Source organism: Colossoma macropomum, unplaced genomic scaffold (genome assembly GCF_904425465.1).
Source record: "Colossoma macropomum unplaced genomic scaffold, Colossoma_macropomum, whole genome shotgun sequence".
In the NCBI taxonomy this organism is placed as follows: domain Eukaryota; kingdom Metazoa; phylum Chordata; class Actinopteri; order Characiformes; family Serrasalmidae; genus Colossoma; species Colossoma macropomum.
In genome coordinates this window covers 668,900-688,136 of record NW_023496030.1, presented here as the reverse complement: position 1 = coordinate 688,136, position 19,237 = coordinate 668,900, and the positions used below count along the sequence as shown (strand labels likewise).

At 38.1% G+C, this 19,237-nt stretch overlaps 1 protein-coding gene across 1 annotated transcript in view; it reads left to right on the top strand.

The window, feature by feature from the left end:
• dlgap1b (discs, large (Drosophila) homolog-associated protein 1b) overlaps positions 1-19,237 on the top strand; it is a 163,065-nt gene that overhangs the window by 38,783 nt on the left and 105,045 nt on the right. The window contains exon 2 of the mRNA XM_036564679.1: positions 18,742-18,820. The gene's annotated coding sequence lies outside the window, so the exon portion shown is untranslated. The remainder of the gene's footprint in view (positions 1-18,741; positions 18,821-19,237) is intronic.

Here is a 19,237-nt window from a genome sequence, read left to right as displayed (position 1 = left end):
ACTCAAAATCACAAATCTTACCATTATCATGCAATACAAGCAAAGCTGATACTGGACTTGAGTAGTTTGTGCTTTTATGCACACACAAGAAGCATAGTGAAAACTGTAGATGAACATACTGTTGGGTAACATGGATATCACTTAAAAATCAAACATCTGCAATTATTAGGAGGCCTCCGATCCTCCTGGAACTAGATCTAAAGATTGACTTATTTCTTCTCTTGCTACCAGATCATCAGGGCACTCACTCGCTTCTCGTAAAGCTTCTGACTAGGACATTTGTTTTCTATTTGTCAGAAGAAGAAGTTCAAATCTGGCTTTACAGAATCTGATGGACACATCTAAAATATTTATATATGCATTTTATATAAACATGGGTATAAATGTAAAATCACCCATTTATAGTGATTTTACATTTATACTTAAGTTTTTGTAAAGGATATCTTGTATATCTTTTGCATTAAACGTGGTTGGCAGATGACTTAATCACAGATCAAGCTCTAGTGACAGCCCTAGTGTGTGCATGTTCTAGTACGTGTGCACAAAATACAGTACTGTGCAAGTCTGGTCAAAACAGCCATAAAGTTCAAAATATTCATTCGGGAAGGGAAAAGTAAAATAAGTGAAATTGAAGTTCAAAAAAAGTTACTCAAAGGTATAGAAAAAAGGGACTCCTAACAACCATGCAAGACCTGGCAGACCACCAAAACTGTCACCATCAGATAAGCAGTACTTAAAGTTTTCATCTTTGAGAGATCAAATCTCCGTTCATGCTTCAGCTCTTAAAAAATCCACAGTTGTTTCCGTGGATTCTTCTTGTCTGAGATCTCTATACTATGAGTCTGAAAGGATGTGGAGCTGTCTGCTTTTATTGAGAAAAGAAAATTAACTGCAGGTCAAACTGTCGCAGTTGTCGGTGCCAGATGCCGTCTGCTGGTGGATTGTGGATTTTCTGAAAAACAGGAGACAGTAAGTGCGGCTTGGAAAACACACGTCAGACCCCCAGACCAACCGTATTGGAGTACCGCAAGGTCATGTGTTCTCACTCCTTCAGTCTCTACACCAACACCTGCATTTCCAGGGTACCAGCTGTGAAGAACCTGAAGTTTGCAAACGACACCACAGTGCTGGGCCTCATCCTGCTGCTGAACGCGCAAAAGACTGTAGAGATGTTGGTAGACTTCAGGCCAAACCCTCCCTGCCTACCCACCCTTAACATCAATGGCTCCGTGTGTTCCACTGTGGAGTTGCTCAAGTTCCTGGGCACAACCATATCCAAGGACTTGACATAGGAGAGGAACATGGTCTCCATAGCCAAGAGAGCAGAGCAGAGAATGTTCTTCCTGAGACAGCTGAAGAAATTCAACCTTTCTCAGAGCTTGATGATCCAGTTCTACAATCATCAAGTCCATCCTCACATCAACTATAACCATCTGGTTTGGTTCCTCCTCCTCACAAAAATGAGCCAAACTAAAGTGCATCTACAACAGGCAAAATTACTGACCTCTTTCTGACCCCTTTCATCCTGGACATCGCCTCTTCCAGCCACTCCCCTCTGCTAGAAGGTACAGGGTAATATAATGAATATTACATTATGTGTCCTCAGACCTGCATATGTATAGATATTCATATCCACATATGTACAGATATTCACATATCTCTTTAGCTTGTATCACAGTAACTCTTTATTATTCTTTCTTGTTCTTTATTCTGTTTGTGTATTTTTATTTTATTTGTCACAAATACTTGTTAATAGTCTGTGTACTGTCTGGTCTTTTCAGTATGATACTTGTCATACATGTTTGCACTTACCAAGACAGATTTGTTGCATGTGTAACCTACTTCACAAAATAAAATGATTTTTGATTCTGACAAAAAGGAAAAACTTTTGCAAATCAAATGAAGGTGCTGCTGTTTTCAGAACAATGGATTGGCCACATCAGAGTCCAGACCTCAACATTGTTGAATGTGTTAGGGATTACTTGGATCATGGGAAGCAGAAAATATAACCAACATCTAAGACTAAAGTGTGGGAAAATATTCCTCCAGACATCTTTGAAAAACTGGAAGCAAATCTCCTCAAAAGAATACAAGCTATAATAACGGCAAAGTATGGACATGTTAAATACTGAGAAAAATATTTATTTTATTGTAATTTTTCTGTTAAAAATGGTTCCTCCTCAATCTGTGCAAGACATGGTCTGCTCCAATTTAAGGTGGTACACCACATGCATTTATCAAAATGTAAGCTTGCCAAAATTTTCCCTGACATTAACCCCATCTGTGATCTCTGTAAACAAACACCTGCTACTCTGTTTCATATGTTTTGGCTATGTCCCTCTATTTCTTTATATTGGACCTCCATCTTCAGGGCTTTTTCTGATTTCATCGGTATCAATGTGGAACCCACTCCACTTACTGGTCTGTTTGGTGTCACTACAGAATACCCATCTTTGTCCAGGGTCCAATCTAATACAATAGCATATGCTTCTCTTACAGCAAGGCGCTTAATTTAGCTAAACTGGAAGAGCTGCCTTTCTCCTCTTTTTGGACACTGGATAAGAGACATGATGCATTTTGTCATTTTAGATAAAATCAAGTTCACAATGCAAGGGTCAAATGATAAGTTTTATTTCCACTAGAAACCATTTCTGTCTTTGTGTCTTATGTGGATGGCCTTTCTCTTATTCCCATTTCATAGCACTGTATGTTTATTGATGATTTTTTTTTTTAATTAATTTTTTTAATCAACTTATTTAATATATGCAGCCCCCCCCCTTATTTTTATTTTTATTTTTTATTTTTTCTAGATCCTTCGTTTGTTCGAATTTCAATAATTTAAGTCACTGTCTGTTATTAGTGTAAAAAAGTAAAAAAGCACTAAAATATACCTTGCTTTAAAAATGTTTTCCTGCTTTTTTGATACTGAAAAAAGCCAAACTTATCAAACAAAAGAAGGCTGTTTTGACTGGAAATTAAATGAATGATGAGTGGTCTCTGACTTTGGTACCGTTCTGTACTTGTGGTGTTAATATAATGGTAATAGAATGGAAGAATGAAGTCAGTGCTATCACTTTCTTTTACTGTGTGTATGTGTTTCTGTGGGCTTCTGTGAGATTTCTCCACTTTCAGCTCCAGTGCACTTGAGTCTACATCAAACAGCATCTTTTAGCGAAAACGCCTCCAGCTGAACAGCTGCTTTATTGAGAAACGTTAGAGCGAGGGTGTTTGTGTCTGTGTATGCATGTTTAAATGAAGTGTAGACCTACGAGCATACCTGGCCGGGTGTAAGGGTTAGTAAATGGTGCAAGGTGTGAATGTGGATGCTCTGATGATCAGGTGGAGGGAAAAAACAAACAATTCCTTTAAAGTTCATTTACATGTGAGCTTCTTGTATAGTCTGGATAACACAAAAAACAAATTCACAAAATCTCATCTCTCCAAGGACTCATTGCATTTCACTTGCAAATCCTATGTCTTTGTCTGCAGCTAGAAGCTAACAAAGACCTTTAAATTACAGATAGACAGAGCTTATCGAGTCAGGGGGCCATTTTCTAAAGCATTTATTTGCAATAAACATTTACAGGGTCCACACCCCTAATGAGCAAGCTAAGGGGACGTCAAGTTGTGAAAAAACCCTAAAGAACATGAAGAAGAGACACTGACGGGAACCACGACTCAGAAGGTAGCAGGTAATAGAGTATGCAAGAGGCACACACTCACAATCAACCTTCAGATCAGTCGGAGTACATAAAATTGTGTGGAATTCCATGAAGGAACCCAAAAAGGTACTTTTAGTCTGTCAAATTAGTCTGGCTATCATATATTCTATCCCTTACATTTGGAAGTGGAGGGGCAGGTTCCACATACAGTGAAGATTTTAATACAGATTCTTTTATTCATACCATTGTATACCAGGAATTTATTGTTGTCTGTGAATTCTTTGGCCTAGGTTTGTGAGATTGCATCTGGTTAGACGATTTAAATGTCAGCATTTCAGCATGCCAGATGGACAGTATCATATTTATCTCATAATCTGTGTTATATTTGAATGTATGGCCCATGCATTATGTCAGCTTTGTTTTCTGGCTTCAGAACATTTTCTGTACAAATTTAATTCATTGCTTGTACTGCAGGGGATGCTGTATTGATGATATATTGGTCCATATCAGAGTTAGGTTTAAGCTGATTGACGATAGTATTAAGAATCACAAAAGGACTGTTTCTATTCTATGAAATCTACTCTGTATTTTTTTGCATATATTTATTTTAAATTCCTTGTCCTAATATGTTGTCCCACTTCAGAACATTCTATAATAGCTAAATCTTTCCATTTGGAAGTTGTGATGAAGTGATTACAAGTTGTTATATTCAAGAAAGATAATTTTACAAAGCCCAGTGTAGTAGCCTAAGGATAGACCTAAATAGCAATATCCTGTAGGCTAACTTAACACAGCAAGCCTTAGCCAATTTATTTCAACAAGATGTGATTTCTTGCCATAGTTTGCAAGAACTTCCAAACTAAACTTCTTAACCAAAGACTTGAGCATGTTATTTTTCTGGTTAAAACTATAAGCTTCTATAAGGTATTTAAAATATAGACCAGACAAAGAGCCTGTTAACAGCAGCCAACAGTGTTGCACTGTCAAATTGTACAACCCCAATTCCAAAAAAGTTGGGATGCTGTGTAAAATGTAAATAAATGTAAATAAAAACAGAATGTGATGATTTGCAAATCTCATAGAGCCATATTTTATTCACAATAGAACATAGAACACATTTCAGATGTTGAAAGTGAAACATTTTACCATTTCATGAAAAATATCAACTCATTTAGAACTTGATGGCAGCAACGCATCTCAAAAATTTGGGACAGGGCCATGTCTACCATTGTGTAGCATCCCCTCTTCTTTTAACAACAGCCTGTAAACGTCTGGGTTGCTATAGTTTTGGGAGAGGAATGTTGTCAATAGTCCTGGGTGTACTTTGCCGGATTTTTTGTTTCATAATGCGCCAAATGTTTCCTATTGGTGAAAGGTCTAGACTACAGGCAGGTCTGTTCAGTGCCCGGACTCTTCCTCTGCAAAGCCATGCTGTTGTGGTGGATGCTAGTGTAGTTTAGCGTTGTCTTGCTGAAATATGCAAGGCCTTCTTTGAAAAAGACACTGTCGGGATGGCAGCATATGTTGCCAAAACCTGTATATTTCGTTCAGCATTAATGGTGCATTCACAGATGTGCAAGTTACCCATGCCATGTGCACTAATGCTCCACCATACCATCATGGATGCTGGCTTTGAACTGTGAGCTAATAACAAGCTGGGAGGTCTTTAGCGTGGGGGATTCAGTGTCCATGATTTCCAAAAAGAATTTCAAATTTTGATTCATTGGACCACAGGACAATTTTCCACTTCGCCTCAGTCCATCTTAAATGAGCTTGGGCCCAGAGAAGTTGGCAGCGTTTCCGGATACTGTTTATATATGATTTCTTCTTTGCATGATACAGCTTTAACTTGCGTTTGTGGATTGCACGGTGAACTGTGTTTACAGACAATGATTTCTGGAATTGTTCCTGAGCCCATGCAGTGATTTCCAGTACAGGATCATGCCTGTTTTGAATGCAGTGCCATCTGCGATGATCACGAGCATCTAATACTGACTATTGGCCTTGTCCCTTGTGTACAGGGATTTCTCCAGATTCTCTGAATCTTTTGATGATATTATGTACTGTACATGGTGGGATATCCAAAGTCTTTGCAATTTCACATTGAGAAACATTTTTCTGAAATTGTTTCATAATTTTTAGATGCAGTTTTTCACAGGTTGTTGAACCTCTTCCCATCTTTGCTTCTGAGAGACTCTGCCTAAGTTCTAAATGAGTTAATGTTTTTCATGAAATGGTAAAATGTCTCACTTTCAACATCTGATGTGTTCTATGTTCTATTGTGAATAAAACATTGGTCCATGAGATTTGCAAATCATTGCATTCTGTTTTTATTTACATTTATTTACATTTTACACAGCATCCCAACATTTTTGGAATTGGGGTTGTAAATCTGATCGCATTTGATAGGCATTAATGTCAAAGATCACTACAACAGGAAGTAAAGATGTACTTTGTGTATTGTTTTTTGTTTAGCTATGTAAATTGGTTAAAAAGAGTTGCAGTATAAACAGTACAGAATAGTGTATGTATAGTGTATGAATCCTCCATAGGGCACAAAGTACATAGATCACATACTTACCCCAAAAGCATATGATATTTTAAACCAATGTTTCTCAGCAGGGATTGGCGATACCACTAATTTTCTTTTTAAACCGATACCAAGGCTAAAATGTTGATACCAATACTTATCCTCGAACTTTTAAAAGGGGAAATTCTTCCTACAGCGAAAACCACTAAAAGGGGATAATAAAAGTTATATTGGAAAGCCTTTGAATTAGTATTAAAAGAACTGCCACATAAACTGGGAGATAACAATGACCTGCCATTGTAGCATATTCACTGCACCTCATGGCTGTGTGTGTGTGTGTGAGAGTGTGTGAGAAGCAGAAAGAGAAGGCGGAAGGAAAAGTAGTTCACAAGATCGATTCGTAAAAAGAAATTTTGCATAAATTTCCCGTACCCACTGTCATTATAAGCTAAAGAGAGTGGTTATGCTGAAGGTATGAGGACAATGACTGTAGTGAAAGTCTATAATAAGCACGAGTGGCTGCAGTAGCTACATGGCTTCACTGCTTATTTGCTTACTACGCTACAAGTTTATCATCTGAAGCAGATTGTTTGGTTACCTCACAAGAATGTGTTTTAGCTCAGGTTATTTGTGCTTATAAAGTAACATATATACTGCCTCGTTCAGAATGAGCTGCTGACAACTTGTCAGATGTTTGCAGATATCCCATAATTATTTAAAACCCCATGCAATTGTGCTAAAAGCCAAAGTAAATCATTATTTTGTTTGTTTATGGCATGTTCTTCACTGTTTGGTAGTCGCCATTTGTGATGGTAACTAATTGTCCTGGAAGATGCAACGAGCCACAGCAGAGGTGACTAAACATTTGAATGGACATTTTCTGCATTTGAATGGGCATTTATTTTTATTTTATTTATTTATTTATTTATTTGTTTATTATTATTATTATGCTTTGACAAAGATTCAAAGGTTACATTTTATTTGGCAGCCCTGCACACAATAAAACGTGAAGTGATGATTTGCAAGTTGGCCCTACCTTATACAGATTTGCAGTTAATTAATGCCAAACATTGGAGGGGCTCTGATTGTGGCTTTTGACCCTTTTTCTCTTCTCTTTTTATCTTTTCATTCCCTCTCACAGGCCTGACTGGCCTGAGAATTTAAATTCTGTAGTACCCTGTCAATAATTCACTGCCTTTTCACGGCCACCGTAATCCTCTTTCAGGAGGGCACAGCTCAGACAATCAGCAAAATGCGTGCATTTGTGTGCGTGTGTGTGCTTATCACTGGTAATCTTCATGGATGCTGACTGTTCTAGATATGGGTCAGCCTGTTACTGAGGGGGAGAAAAAGGAGAGGGAGAAAAGAGGAAGCGCATATGAAAGTAATATTTTTGCATATGCATGGATACATTTTACATATACATTTGAATTATATTTAGGTCGATTGGATTATTTGCATATATTCATTTCAGCATGTATTGTTGTGTATGTAGACACAATGCAAAGCTGTATGTTTGCACACCACATTCACTGTTCAACAATCTTATATTGTCCTCCAGAAGAGACAGGGAAAGTCAACCTGCTGTTCGGATTTAAACTTGGAGATTGACTTGGTTAGTGCACAGCTTCCTGTTTGCTCATTATTAACTCCTTGTCAATGACATTTGTACCAGAGGTAGGCAATTAAACTGGCTGGTGGGGGTACCATGTCATCCTGTAATTTTCTGACGGCCGCTTACACTGAAGCAGATGCAGTACAACCCCATTTCCAAAAAAGTTGGTACGCTGTGCAAAATGTAAATAAAAACAAAATGCAATGATATGCAAATCATTTTCACCCCATATTTCATTGAAAATAGAACAAAGACAACATATCAAATGTTAAAACTGAGAAAAATATTTGACCATTTTGAATTTGATGCCAACAACACATTCCCAAAAAGTTGGGACGGGGGCAGCAAAAGGCTGGTAAAGTTCTGTAATGCTAAAAAAAAAAAAAACACCTGGTGGTTAATTGGCAACAGGTCAGTAACATGATTGGGTATAAAAAGAGCGTCCCAGAGAGGCTGAGTCTTTCAGAAGTAAAGATGGGGTGCGATTCACCACTCTGTGAAAGACTACACAAGTTAATAGTGCAACAATTCAAGAATAACGTTTCTCAACTCCAAAATGGATAGAAGAAACCGTAAAATGAACAGGGTCCAGAAATGCTGCCACCTTCTCTGGGCCTGAGCTCATTTAAGATGGACTGAGGGGATTGGAAAAGTGTCCTGCAGTCCAACGAATCATAATATAAAATTCTTTTAGGAAATCATGGACACTGTCCTCCAGGCCCAAGACCACTCAGCTTGTTATTAGTGCACAGTTCAAAAGCCAGTATTCATGATGGTTTAGGGGTGTATCAGTGCACATGGCATGAGTGACATGCCTCCGTCCCAACTTTTTTGGAACGTGGTGTTCAAATTCAAAATGGGCATATATTTTTCAAAAAACAATAAAATTTCTCAGTTTCAACATTTTGATATGTTGTCTTTTGTAATATTTTCCTTTAAAAATGTGATTTACATGATTTGCATATCATTGCATTCTATTTTTATTTACATTCTGCACAGTGTCCCAACTTTTTTTTTTGGAAATGAGGTTGTAGAAAAAACAGTGGTACCACAAAAACCTGATGCTGCGGTCAGAGGATGTTCTAAAATTTATACTTTTACCATATCGCCCACCCCTAGGTTTCCATTGTGTTGCTGCCTTGCTGTACATTGTAACTCAAACAAATGCATCTTTTTAAGCAATTTTAAGCATTATAAATAGTACATTAGTACAGTAAATTCTACTGTATGTTCGCACATATTCCCATATGTCATGATCCTGCAGAATTGTGTGGTTCTAGCTCAAAAACTGCAGCCCATGAAAATAGTACGAAAAAGCCTTATTTAATAAAATAATGAACAGTAAAGTGGCTTTGTTAAGCCAACATATTAACAATAATTTAATTTTTTTCTGTTAAGATGTATAACTCACTGTCATTTTGTTCCAGATGCAGAGATGGAAATCATCATTAAATAAGGGCTATAAATTAGTCTCAGTGGCCCTATATGCAATTTTAATAATACAGGTAACCCATTTTAGTGGAAACATTTTTTAGTTTGGGCTACATTTGACTAAACAGTTCCATGTAATTTTTTAAGTGTTGACAACAGTAGTCGCAGGGCCAAAGCTACTGCACATAAAACTATGCTATTATCACAAAACAATAAAAAAAAGAAAAAACAAGAAGGAAAGATTAAATCTGTTCATCTCTTCATCTTTACTTGAAACTGACTGAATATGCAGCTAAGACCCTCTGCTTTCATCATTCCGGTATCTGTTTGTGTTCAGTTGCAGTTTTTGGTGGTGTTTTAATTATGCAAACAAGGGCTCACACATAACTTGCATAGAGATAACAATTAATTTAAGGTAAAACTTCTATTTCTGTGCTGTTAATTCTATTTCCTGCTACTCTCTTTCTCTCTCTCTCCAGTTTTGCATAGGCTGCAGTCATTTCCTCGTTACTCAGATATTTTGGGGGATTTTTTTGCATAACAATGCATGATTCATGAGGTACTGGTGCATATGAATAAATGCGTCGGAGTCATGACTGACTAGAGGATTTTTAAATGAGAGTCGCCATGCGGTGGGCACCACTTCATACAGGCCACCACTGTAACAATTTACACATTTGGCCACTTAGTCATCATCAGCTTATTGAAAGACTGATAAGGAGATCCAATTGTGAGACGTGTGTGAACCCATCGCTGTAGCAGTTCAAACGGATTGAGCTGAGGACTCAGACTTGGTCATTGTAAAATAAAGCAATTAACCATGAAAGGTTGTGCATTATAGTAATTCTGGCACAGTTAAGTGGTTTTGTTAACACGATGGAAAGAAGAGTGGCTTATTGCTTTACAGAATGGTGATAAAACGCAGTAAGGTAAAATATGGGTTCTTGAGTACTCTGTTACCTGTTTGAGGTGTCAGTATTCAAATACTGAAATCATTCTTTATGGAAAAACATACAGGCCAAAAATTCCATGAAATACCAATTTTATGTAAACTGTAAAATGTGAAAGTTCTTAATCGCAGTTCAGTTATGTTATACTTTGTTACTCTGAAACTCGAGTACCTTAACATTAATACGTTGCCAGTTACATTCTGTTAAAGTAATAGTCTGTTGCAAAGTCAAATTGACCGAATTTTCCACTTACTCTAAATGTAGTCGATCAGCCAAGAAATGTTTGGTGTCAAAATTTTGCTTCTTTAGTTTAGAACTGGAGCTGCTAGGCTAACATTGCTAACAAATACTAGAAGTCACCCCAGCTGTTTCTGTAAATACAGGCCTAAAACGTCCCTTAAACCACATCCAGGTCTTTATTCAGTTCATGTAGACATGTTGATGTGGTTTAGAGCACAGTATTTTCACTATGAACTCTAAAGTAAAAAACAAACATCTCACTGTATCTAAAAGAAGGGGCAGCCATTTAATATAACCTGAGTCACTTCTTTCCTGAGCGTAATTTGGTATCATACTGCACAAAACGAACAAATACAGGTCTAATTCACAGCAATTCACAGCACAGGTGTGCTGTAGGGTAACGTACGTGAAGAAGCATATGGTAGTGCACTCATCAAAATCAATACAATGTCTGATTATGAATTTGAGGACCACATTTTATGCACAAATGAGCCTCAACCGTATATGTTAAAACTTGCACTTGAATGCATCACCGGCATGACAGGAAGTGAGCACAACAAAGACGGAGGAAAAGGTAAACAATGCTTACCTTGTATTCACTTCTCTGAGGTATCATCTGTATAAATTTAGTTGGTACAGCTGTAGATTTTAGAGTATCCCACTGGAGAACTTCCTTATAATAATCAGGTGAAAAATTGTCCCTGCATATTTAAGGTCTCGCTTGCTAGTTTGTGGTTCATTACCAAAAGCTACAGTTTGTATGTGTCTGCATTATTTTAGCAAAATGGAATGCAGCACCTCATTTTTGTTACTCAACTCTCTTACAGTAAACAAGCCTTAAATGTTTATGCGAAATACTACATATTGTACGCTGTGTAATGACATTTTACAGCATGCCCCTGCACTCCAGCCTCCCAGAGTTTAAAGGCAAAATATTACCAGAAAGTGGGATGTTATGCAGATGATAATTTAGTTCCAGTTTTAGCTTAAATGTGTACAGGCCTATCTGTGCTGTTTTACTAAAATAGTGATTTAAAGCAAGTATATGACGATTTGGCATGTATTTGTTTAAACAGTTTTTAGTGACTGTTTACTTGCAATATTTGTTAGCACTGTTAGCCTAACTGCTCCAGCTCTAAACTTAAGAGGCAGAGCATGGACGCAGAACATGTCTTGGCTGCATTTGGAGTAAATGGAAAATCATTTGAACTTGATTTTTCACCCAACAATTCATTTAGGGACATGAGCAGACAGAGATAGGGTGGCTTTAGCACAAAAATTGAGGAGTAGATGTCAAGTCCTTATTAGCGTCCATTGTTGTTCTGGTCAGCCTTAATAGCTCAGTAGCTCATATTCATTTATGAACTTACGGATACTTGAACACTAAAAGTAGTTGACATGCTTATCGCTAGTGTACAATAAATCATTTACTTTATTACAAATAATAATCGCAATGCATAATTCTTTTCCAATGCAGTGCCTTTTCTTAAAGTCAATAGGAATCAGTAATAATCACTCATAACTAATAACCAAAAGGAAGGAGTGGTGGGAGGGATATTAGTTAATATTTTTCCCTGCCTGCTGGTGCATGGTGCCAGAAATCATTGACCTAATCCTAGTTACAATATCATATATTGATCAGGCTGTAATAATAATACACTTAATGATGCAAATGATGTTTTTTACAAATAATGCTGTCACATAATTTGAACATTTAATATTTTCTTACATATTTGCTTCAGAATCTTCTGCATGATCTACTGGGGAGAACAATTACTTTAAATTACGTCCTTAGATGAGTTGCAGGATTCAGCTGAAATGCATTTCTTATGTAGTTAAGCATTCATCCAGAGCCCTGTTTATGTGACAAATAAATCAGCGAGTCTGAACAATTGTCTTATAAATACAAATAGATATCTGCCCATGCGTACATCTATGAGTTGCTGGTGTTTACAGGAAGGTGTTGATGTGGACCTACAGCATGTTTACAGAAGGTGTGAACCTGCGGCGTGTGTAATGTGTATGTGATACGTCCCAGTAGAGTGTGAAATTGAAAACTCCCACAGCCATGAGAAAGCGAGAGGGAGAGAGGGCAAGTGAGAGCAGTACCGTGTAGTTGGGGAGAGAGAGGGACAAAGTGAGAAGGACAAAAGGATTAGAAGAAGTGAGAAAGGATGAGATTAGATGAAGGTGATATTATTACACCTGCACACATCTAAAGTGCAGGTGCTCCACAGGTAATTTCCTTCTGTTTCCTCTGACCTTGTCATATTAGACTCATCATCCTCCTAAACACACCGGACCCCCTGTAGAGCGCTCATGACCCCCCCTGGCCCCGTCCAAGCCGGACACCCCCTGCCAGCGTGATCCCTACTTCACCATCTGCTGGGACTGTCGCCTAGAGACTGCCAAACTGTCACACAGCACACCTACCACCATAAGCGCATCTTCATAGTTATATGTATTTTTTATATTTACATATTCATTTAATTTGCTTCTTTTTGAGGTGATGATAGGGGCAAACAGTATATCAGCAGCTAATATGTTATTTGTAGATGCCGCATTGTGCAAAAGTCAGTGACCACCCTTCATTTTTAAATTTTCAGTTAAAACTTTGAGTACCTGTTTTCAGAGGATATGTCCAATGAAATTTCCATATAATCTGCTTGCATAAGGAAGGGGAACGTCAAAGGAAAATGAGTAGGAAAAAAACTTTCCAAAAGTTGAAAAAATTATTATAAGATATATAAAAATGGGACTCTTACAACTCTGCAAGACCACCTAAACTGATATACATTACTTAAAACGTTCATTTTGGAGAGATAGGAGATAATCAAACTCCACTCTAGCTTCAGATCTGAAAAAATCCACATTCTTCCACTGTGAGAAGACAACTCAACATTCTGGGTCTGAAAGGATGCGTAGCAGTCAAGAAGCCGTTACTGAGAAAAGAAACTTGAGACAAAAGAAGAAAATTTTCAAATCAAATAAAGAAGCTGGTGTTCTCAGAACAATGGACTCACCACCCAGAGCCCAGAACTCAACATCAGTGAATAAGTTTGGGATTATGTAAGCTGTGAGAAGCGTTAAAAGCAAACAACTTCTAAAGGATGTCTCCCAAAAGGATGAAAGATGTAATAAAGGCAAAAGGTGGATACACTGAAGGCTGAAATATTATATATAGTTGTTGGAGGCTTCTGTATAATTGCCAAATTTGTATTTAATGGCTGTTTTGACTGGAATTTAAACAAATGAAGAGGAATCTCTGACTTTTGCACAGTACTGTAAGTAGTAAAATTGAATTATCAGTTTGATATTGGAACTATAGCCAGTATAATGTTACATTTTGTTCATAACATTGTATCACCACCTGCCATTGTAGGCCACTGTCTGTACAACTGTCTGCTAAAAAATTTATTTATGTATGACCTGTCCTGTGCTTGCTGCACTTCATATATGAAAAAGCCTGCATGTCCTTCTGATTGAGCTAGAGAGTCTTTGTGGCTGCTTTCATTTGATGCAGTTTAGCGTGTGTATTCACAGAGGACATTCAAAAGCTACAGTGACATTCAAGGGCAACAAACAGGCTTAAAATGAAAGACTGAGGCTTGTCCTTTTTCACCAGAGCCACCACTCGTTCCGCAGTGTGTATTGGGCCTCTCTGTCTTTATAGAAATGTGTCGCTAATCAGTAATAAGGTATGTGTCAATATTCAGTACATATGACCGTATACAAAAGATATGTTTTGTGGAATTTCTAAGTGAAAATAAGTGCAGAGAGGATTAATGCACAATTACTGTTTATTTGCTACAAAATGACATTCATTCTACCACACACATACCTGCAGACCTTTCTTAGCAGACCTGTGAAGAAAAGGTATTATTACTGGATTATTTTGTTGAATTTTTTCCAGTTTTCTTCCAATGTGTCTTCTATTGCTTTAATATTTTGAGCTGTAGAGAAGAAAATGTATTTCACCTTCAATTTCCATTAGGCCACAGTACCTACATATGTCTTCCTCCCTTTAGCAGCCCAGTTTTGTGGTGTCTTCCTCTTTCCACTTTTAAAGGTTGCGTTCACTTATTTTACATTTTGTTAGCATTGTCAGAACATCTTTATGTGTCGTTTAATATGGGTTGCCCTGAAGGAGTGATTTTTGGTGTTTTACTGATCTTTTATATATGTCAATGTGGGGAATAAAGTCAGTATTCTGCTCTGCGTGCATTACAGGAGGTGTTTCTGTGCACCCATGTAATGTTTTTTTTGCAAATTCCAATGTATTCTTTCAGTTTTTATCCCAATTGTTTATACATAGATGTAGGGGTGGGAATCTCTAGGCACCTCACGATTTGATTCGATTACGATTTAGAGGGCTGCGGTGCGATTATAAAACGATTATTGATGCATCTTGATGCATCTTTTTTTTCTATACAGGATTTCTTTTTTCTCACTGTCTGACGACTTGGTAGTTTTAAAGCAAAATTTTTGTAATGATCCACAATGACTTTACTTCCAATATTTTTTATTAATAAAACAAATGGAAGTGATGTGGCAAGTGAGCACGAGACGCAGGCTGCCACTCTTCTGCGATAAAATGCGCAGTTACAGTGAAATAAGATTCTGTGGCAATGGATGTCCACGCATCAGATTACACCTGTCCTACCTGTTTTCTTCATTGATTTTATAACTTCGGTTATGGTCTCGCTGTAGACAGTGGGGGGGTCGCTGTGTCAGTAAAACATCTTCTAGACGGGACGCTGTATCTCGGCTCCAAAGTGTGCAACATAGCGCGAAAGCTCTGGTTCTGAACGACTGAGTACAGACGCAAATCATTGGCAATAAAAGTTGTGATAGAGTTTGTAATTCGCTTCCGAGTTGGGTGGAAGCTTTGACATCACTTGCTCGATTGTCCTCTGGTTGGCAGCAAGTACAACCGGACGGGAAACGGGCGGAAACCTGTAATATGGTTTCTCATGTTTGTCGTTTCCAAAATATTTTAGTTTAGTGTGACACAACTTGCATATTGTGTGGCTCTTGTCCAGGTCCTTTTTCCCCTTCAACTTCATAGAAGCCAAAGTGCTTCAATATGCTAGCTCAGGGGTCGGCAACATACGGCTCTTTTACTGTCCTGATAAAAATAAAATAATCCTCATCTGCAGCAAAATAAAGCTCTGCTGATCGTTCTTACACTGTTTTAACAATAAATGGTCTTAAATGCTGCTAATTCACCACCCTATAACCCTGAAGGCTGGCAGACAGACTGCAGGTCACACAGCAACGCGTCTTGCCTAGCTAGTCTAGTAGCTAACAAAAGGGCAAAGAGAAAGATTTATGATGAACATTTGGAAACTAATGGACTTATTCGCATTTATAAGCACCGCAGTTGGTTTCCTGGTATGTTAAATCTGCAACGAGAGACTGTCAAACACTAAAACGTTGCAAAGCTGAAGTCAGCTTCTCTTTTGAATTTCCCCGTTCCACCTTAAATGGTGCCGTTAAATTCTGCCTGAGGCGGAATTTAACGTGGAACAGGAAAATTCGAACAAGAAGCTGGTGAATGAAAAGCTGACTTCAGCCTTGTGGAACAGTTGAGTTGAGAGATGTTTTACAAGAAACTCTTCTACTTGTAAAGTGGCTATAGCTAAAGCTTAAAGCAGAGCAAAGTAAGTCTGCGTTTTTCGTTTATATTTTTTAGCCTATACTAGGGCATTAGCACATACTGAGATGTATTCGACATAAAATGTTGTGTCTCCCAAGGTGGTTTGATTTTTGTTGAAAGGACAAAATGGCTCGTCTTAACATTTGGGTTGTCGACTCCTGACCTAACCTAGCTTCTAACGCAGAGTGTGCTGGTTGGATTTCTCGCTCATCCATTTTACGGAGCCCGGCTGGGTTAAAAATAATGCGTGGCCACACCTTATTAACATGTGGGAATGAGATCCTAATGCATGGCCACGACTTACTAAGTTGTGGCCACGTGTTATTTTTATTTATACAGGATCTCATCAGCGGGGCTCTGTACGTTTTTGTTATGTGCACGTCACAGAGTGTCCGGACGCTGCACTTCTGCACTTCCAAGTCCCACCTTTTGCGTTCCATCAACATTACGTTATCAATGAAATATTTAGAAAATCGATTTTTGACATTTGTGAATCGATTCAGAATCGTCACGTCCGCATCATGATGCATGTAAGAATCGATTTTTTCCCCCACCCCTACCTAGATGTAAGTTTGGGCTACATATTTTATATTCATATAGTACAGTTAGTTTATTATAGAATTTAACAATTTTATCCAGATTTTGATTGGAGTATTTATTTCTCCAAATTTAAAGCAGCAGCATAAAAAACTCTTATTGCCTTTTAACTCAAATTTTACAACCAGGCTGAAATTCTCAGATGAGCCGGCTTTAATACTGAAAATAAGTAGAGCAGGTGTTACGTTTCAGAATTTGTGCTCCATAAGTATATTAGTGTCTCTCTTTCTTTTTCTTTCTCTTTCTCTCTCTCTCTCTGTCTTTCTCTCTCTCTCTCTCTCTCTCTCTCTCTCTCTCTCTGTCTTTCTCTCTCTCTCTCTCTCTCTCTCTCTCTCTCTCTGTCTTTCTCTACATCTCTCATCTCTTTTTTCCTCTTTTTGCTCTTTTTCTCCCTTCCTCTCTCTCTCTCTTCTCTCTCTGTCTGTTTCCCTCTCTTTCTCTACATCTTTCCTTTTTTCTCTTTTGCTCTCCTCTTTCTCTCACTTTTTCTGTCTGCATCTCTAGCCATAGATTGCTTTTCTCAATTGCTCCGTCTGCCTCTTTTCGTTACTCTCTCTCTCTCATTCATTGTCATTGGCTTTCTCTATCTTTCTGTCTTCTTTTCTCTCTTTCACTCTCACTAGCCCTTTCCCCCCTCCACCCCCCCCACCCCCTCGCTCACTCTCATTGGCCTTCTCTATTTCTCTGTCAGTCTCTCTGGCTCACTCTCTTACATTGTATCTGTATCTCCTTGTCTTTTTCTCTCCTTGACTCTTTTTTTCTCTCTGTATTTGTGTCTCTCTTGTGCTTCTGTCTGTCTGTCTGTCTGTCTGTCTGTCTGTCTGTCTGTCTGTCTGCCCGTCTGTCTGTCTGTCTGTGTGTCTCTCCCCCTCTCTCTCACTGGCTCTGTTCTGCTGATGTCTCTCTTTTATCTTTGTGTCCTTCTTCTCATTCCCTGGCAAAAAGTGCATTTGGAAGCCAAACTGTCAGTTTGCTGCTTTGATTTTCTCTGAGCGGATCCGAGCCACAGACACACAAATGCTCTTTCTACATCTCTCTCTCTCTCTCCTATACACTAATACAAAGACACACACACACACACACACAGGCATGACCAAAAACAGTCCTGCTTGGAATATTTAGCGCAGAAGTAGTTGCTCCTGCTGGTTTTTCAATTGTGTATAGTAACAGTGAGACCAGTGAAGAGCATACAGACAGTGATATTGCAATGTTTTTTTTGGTTTGTGGTATATCTTCAACGGTATTTGGGGAAAAAAACCCTATTTATCACTAGTAATGGAAAGGGTGGGTTTTAAGGGAATTAAGGTAGTACTTCAGTATTTAGGTTAGGCCTGCATGATGCAGACAGTCAGTGATATTGAAATCGCAATGATGATTAAAAATGATGTTTTGTGCAGCTCTTCTGCTCACTTCATTCAGTCACCTTCAGATGATGAAATGATGCTAATAAAATGTCCCTCAGAGCCTGGTTGCATTAACATGTTTTGATTCTGTTTGATTCTGTTTGATTCTGTTTACACTTTTCACAAAAATGCGTCCCCAGTATGAACAGACGAGAAAAAAGCACTTGCATAATTTCCGTTTTGCTCCTGTTTACGTTTTCCCTGTTACCATATGACTCGACAAGTTGGCTTGGGCACTTCCATCGGTGCAAGAAGAGTCCCACAGTGCAAGAAGGCACGTGGTTTGGGGATAACTCTAGCCTCGCATATCTTCCATCTTGTTTATCCTTTCACCTGCTAGTAAGCACTCGGTAGCCATGTTTCCGTTATTACGTAACCGTATACAATTATTATTTTGTTTCTATATACTTTGTCATTAAAACAATATGAAAATTCATCTGAAGCCATTTAAATATAACCAGTCTGGTCAAAAATGTAAGGTATACTTTTCTTCATCTTTCATCTGCATTTTAAAGGTTAGGATTGGACTTTATTCTAGACATGTCTAAAGCAATGTTTTGCGGCTGATGGATGTAATTTTTGTTAGAGGTCTAATGTGTTTTTTTTTGTTTGTTTGTTTTTTCTGTTTTCTCTTCTATCCCCTGAATCTCCTAGTGAAGCACATTTCCTGAACAGGGGAGGAGAACGATGACGTGAAAGGGGGAAGAATGTACAAAAGCATAAAGTAACATAGGTGAGTGAGAGTGAAAAGTATTTAAGCAATACATATCAGTGGAATAAGTTGATCTCTCAGGACGGGATTTTGGGTTTTATGTTGGCTGGAGATGGAGTCTGTGTGAGTTCATGGATAAACTCCCTTTTTGTACTGGACATTCTGCTGCTGATGCACACAGCCTAGGGCCTGGTTCATTGAAGGTTTTCACCCTTTTTTGAACTGGGATAGGCAAGGCCAGGCAGTATGACTGTTCAGTAATCTTGAAACCTTGATATGTTGCAATATATTATTTTAGTCTACTTATGTGAGTTATACGTATGATACAGGTTTCATCACATATACTGGTCAGTTTTGTCCCCAGTGAAAGTTTTTTTTTCCCATAATCAGTATTAAGAAATTGAAATTTAAACATCAAATATGAATCTAGGCTTATTC